At 41.4% G+C, this 5266-nt stretch overlaps 1 pseudogene; it reads left to right on the forward strand.

Moving 5' to 3' along the window:
- Window positions 1-3188: 3188 nt before the first annotated feature.
- LOC128591169 (mortality factor 4-like protein 2) lies at window positions 3189-4266 on the forward strand (annotated as a pseudogene).
- Window positions 4267-5266: the final 1000 nt, after the last annotated feature.

Here is a 5266-nt window from a genome sequence, read left to right on the forward strand (position 1 = left end):
TTTCTTCTGGAACAGGAGCCATTAGTGTCCTGAGCCACCATGTAAGGAGTTCAGCTACCAAAAAGCCATCGTGCTGGAGAGGCCATGTGGAGAGATGACACAGAGATAGAGGGAGACGCCCCAGCTGTTTCAGTCCCCAAATGTTTGGATCATCTGGGTCCAGGCACCAGATATATAAGTAAAGAAGCCCTTGTGATGACCCCGTTCCAGCCACTACCTGATTGCAACATCAGGAAGGACTCTGGGCCAGGACCACCCCAGTGAGTATTCCCATTCCCAGTCCACAGGAACTATCAGAAACAATAAACAGCTGTGGTTTCAGGCCATTAAGTCTTGGAAGAATGTGTTATCCAGGACCAGATAACTAATACAGGCTTTTTCCATTTCTAATCTCCTACATTCTCTGGGGCTTTGGCTTGGGGAGTCCCCAAGAGCTCCAGCGATGTGACAGCCTTTGTCTGTGAAGCTCTTGAGCTGAATCACCATCTGTGAGGCACGGCCTTGTGCCCAGACAGCTACTTCCAGGCTGAGTCAACATCTGTAAAAACAAGCTGGCTGGTGCCAAGCTCAGCTTGCAGGGACATAGGAAGTGGCTGGAGGGCAGATACTAACACCCCAGTGCCTCAGCCCTGAAACCAGCATGCCCTGGCCAGCTGGTGCTGGAATTAAGCAGGAAAGATCAATAAACCCTGCTGCCTTTCCAATGCTCACATTTTTACATTGCTAATCGTTACTATTGTGCAAACAGAACAAAGTTCCTCTAAGCTGCCCTGAAGAGGAAGTCCATTTAATATAGAAGAAATTCGATTTCTTGCCAATATAATAGTTACATTGCGGGTCCCATTCATGTTTTAAAATTTACAGTATAAAACTGACCAGGACACTGAACAACTTTAGGGTTAAAAAGTAAACACATCCAGAACCAACTGAAAGAACTTTCAAGGGCCAAAGTGGGAAAAATTTGATCAACAAAATAAAGTAGTATTGGATTGTAACCCAGGGCTTAAATAAATTTCCAAGAGCCCATACTAATATAAATAAATGATAGAATAAATTCATAAATGAGGAGAAGAACTAAATCTCCTATGCAGAAGAATCCCAAAACATTAGAACCCCTGTGAGTTGACCACCCAAGAGACTATAAAAAACTGGTCAACATACAGAGATAGTCAACATAAGGAATTAGGCCTATTGTACTGATACATACTTGTGGTGCATGTCCAGTCTATGAAAATTAAGTCAACTTGAGGTGGTCAATGTAGGGAGGGGGTCAGCTATGGGGGTTCTACTGTAATTTACCTTGATACTTGGCCATCGAGAAAAGGGGGCATAATTCTCCTCTTATGTGGGCTACACATGATGACTTCATTCTAAAAAGTAGAGTATGGGAAGAGCGAGGAAAGTGTGGAGTGGGTGCGGAGTAACTTCGCAGTGGCGAAGACTGACAAGATTCTCAGCCGGATCAAGGTCAACGTCATAACTGATCTTGATCACAAATCACTTTGGTAATACACACCCTTGATGAGATGAAAATGGCACTTTAACTCTGAGAACTTCCTCCCATAAACCCATAACCCAGCCTAATCATGAGTAAAACATCAGACAAATTCTGATGGAAGAGCATCCTACAATATATGTGACTAATACTCAAAATTATCAAGGTTGTCATAAACAAGGCAAGTCTGAGCAACTGTCACGGCCAAGAGGAACCTAAGAAGATGTGACAAGTAAATTTAAATGTTGAATGGGATCCTGGAACAGAGAAAGAATATTGGATAAGTACTAAAGAAATCTGAATCAGGGCGGCACCTGTGGCTCAGTCGGTAGGGCGCCGGCCCCATATACCGAGGGTGGTGGGTTCAAACCCGGCCCCGGCCAAACTGCAACCAAAAATAGCCGGGCATTGTGGCGGGTGCCTGTAGTCCCAGCTACTCGGGAGGCTGAGGCAAGAGAATCGCTTAAGCCCAGGAGTTGGAGGTTGCTGTGAGTTGTGTGAGGCCACGGCACTCTACCCAGGGCCATAAAGTGAGACTCTGTCTCTACAAAAAAAAAAAAAAGAAAGAAATCTGAATCAACTATGGGCTGTAGCTAACAATAACATGTCAATATTGATTAATTATAACAAATGTACCATACTAACGTTAATAATTGGGAAAACTGGAAGTGGTAATGGGAACTCTGTACTATCTGCTCATGTTTTTCTGTAAATACAAAACTATTCTAAAACAGTAGTCTATTAATTTAAAAAATGAAGTTAATTTTTATAAGTTAGCATACACACATAAAGTTGTTAGCATCAGAATGTATTGGATATTTGTCAGGTGAGACCCAAGGATGTTTTAACTTCAAAATTTCTCAGACCTTCCTTTTGATCCCATAAAAGAATCATCACTTACTCTATTCATATATAGCTACATCCTCCCTTTCCTTACCCTCTTTTGCTCTGACTTCCTCTTACACCTGATGCAGAAACTTCTCTTGCTTAGCCTGCTCCTAATTTTTTCATTCTACTGATCCTTTTTTCCTTCTTTGATGTCTTTGTATTTTTTGACATTTTTCCTGTTTCTGCTCTCAGAAACTCTTATTCCTTTGGTTTTAGGTAAATTTGATTTTTCAAAAGAGTCAGGTATGTGCTAATTTTAAAAAACACTGAAAAATAAGTTAATCCCAATGTTATTTCTTATGATTTTATCCTCTATATTATACATAAATATTTGAAGCACCAAATTTAACAGCTGATTTTTCTTTTTTGAGACAGAGTCTCACTTTGTCACCCTCTGTAGAGTGATGTGATGTCATAGCTCACAGCCACCTCAAACTCTTGGGCTCAAGCAATTCTCTTGCCTCAGCCTCCCAAGTAGCTGGGACTATAGGCACCTGCCACAATGCCCAGCTATTTTTAGAGACGAGGTCTCCCTCTAACTCAGGCTGGTCTCGAACCTGTGAGCTCAAGCAATCCACCTGCCTCGGCCTCCCTGAGTGCTAGAATTACAGGTGTGAGCCATGGTGCCCAACTTAACAATTGATTTTATTTACATCTTCGACATTAGAAGGGCAGAGTCAAAGATAATGATTCTAGGTAGAGAGTAGGAGCATCTTCAACATCAAAAGGACAGAGTCAAAAAATAATGATTCTAGGTATAGAGTAAGGGGCGGTAGTCGGGGGTGATGGGAGGAGGAGGCGGCGAATCACTTATAAATGGCACCAAAGCAGGATCCGAAGCCTAAATTCCAGGAGGGTGAGCGAGTACTGTGCTTTCACAGGCCTCTTCTTTATGAAGCAAAGTGTGTAAAGGTTGCCATAAGGGACAAACAAGTGAAATATTTTATACATTACAGTGGTTGGAATAAAAATTGGGATGAATGGGTTCCAGAGAGCAGAGTACTCAAATATGTGGACACCAATCTGCAGAAACAGTGAGAACTTCAAGAAGCCAATCAGGAGCAGTCTGCAGAGGGGAAGATGAGAGGGGCTACCCCAGAAAAGAAGACATCTGGTCTGCAACAGAAAAATGTTGACGTGAAAACAAGAATAAGCGGAAAACACCTGGAGATGGAGACAGTGGCAGTACCAGTGAGAGACCTCAACCTCCTTGGAAGAAAAGGGCCCGGGTATATCCTACTGCTGAAAATGAAGAAACATTCATGAACAGAGTTGAAGTTAAAGGAAAGATTCCTGAAGAGCTAAAACCTTGGCTTGTTGATGACTGGGACTTAATTACCAGGCAAAAGCAGCTCTTTTGTCTTCCTCCTAAGAAGAATGAGGATTCCATTCTGGAGGATTATGCAAATTACTAGAAATCTTGTGGAAACACAGATAATAAGGAGTATGTTGTTAATGAAGTTGTGGCAGGGATAAAATAATACTTCAATGTAATGCTGGGCACTCGGCTCCTGTACAAATTTGAGAGGCCGCAGTTTGCTGAAATTCTTGCAGATCACCCTGATGCACCCAGGTCCCAAGTCTGTGGAGCGCCACATCTACTGAGATTATTTGTACGAATTGGAGTGATGTTGGCCTATACACCTTTGGATGAGAAGAGCCTTGCTTTATTACTGAACTATCTTCATGATTTCCTAAAATATCTGGCAAAGAATTCTGCAACCTTGTTTGGTGCCAGGGATTACAAAGTGGCTCCTGCTGAGTACCAGGAAAGCTGCGTGAGAGATGGTCTCACTCATGTATGTTTGGATCTCTGTAAACACATTTTTGTTCTTAGTCTTTCTCTTGTACAGACGATGTACTTTGAAGATGTTAGTGTATAACAGAATTGATGTTTGTTTTCTGTTTGATTTTAACAGAGAAAATAAAAGGGGTTATAGCTCCTTTGTTCTTTTCTTTTTTTTTTTTTCATTTCAAAGTTGCTACCAGTGCATTCAGTGATTGATAACAGAAAGACATGCTGTAGAGTGTTGAATTGCCTAGTTGCTGCCTTGAGGTTGGGCTTCTGCTAGCCTGCCAGACTAGTTGACAAAGCTGCTTTTGAATGCTGGTGGTTCTATTCCTTTGACACGACGCACTTTTATAATATGTGTTAATGCTATATGACAAAATGCTCTGATTCCTAGTGCCAAAGGTGCAATTCAGTGTATATAACTGAACACACTCATCCATTTGTGCTCCTTTTTTTTTTTAATATGGTGCTTAAAGAGCTCATCCTTTGCAAGTCATCCATGTTGTTCCTGAGGCATTTTATCTTTGCTCAAATTGATGAAGAAGGGTGGCTTGTTTCATGGTTTTTTATTTGTGTCTAATGCATGTTTTAACATGATAGACACAATGTGTGGCTAGTTTTAGGGAAAAGTCGATCTTTTAGGAATTGTTTTTCAGATCTTCAATAAACTTTTTTCTGTAAATTTCAAAAAAAGATTCTAAATATTTTTTCTTATAAATCCTTTTTCCTAAGTCTGAAATACATGATTCTAAACACAGTAAATCATTTGTAATTGCCTGGGATGGTAGGGGGGGCACCATAACAAGTTGTACTTAAACTTACTGGCCGTGTTTAAGGGCGGGAGTAGGATGTGGAAGACAGGGATGTATATTCCGGGATTTCAGGTTCAAGTTTAGAATACTTTTTTACTTGATGAGCAAAGGAAGGCTTGAGGCACATTTTATTAGCTTAAAAACATGGAGCGATAGATCAACTGGATATTGGCGCACTCAGACTTCATACTGTGGCTGGTGTCCACAGGGCAGAGACCCTTTCCAGAGAGTAAGCTTCAAACTGCCATGAGGTGAGTGAGGACAGGCCAAGGACTGAGG

Source organism: Nycticebus coucang, chromosome 1 (assembly GCF_027406575.1).
Source record: "Nycticebus coucang isolate mNycCou1 chromosome 1, mNycCou1.pri, whole genome shotgun sequence".
NCBI lineage: Eukaryota > Metazoa > Chordata > Mammalia > Primates > Lorisidae > Nycticebus > Nycticebus coucang.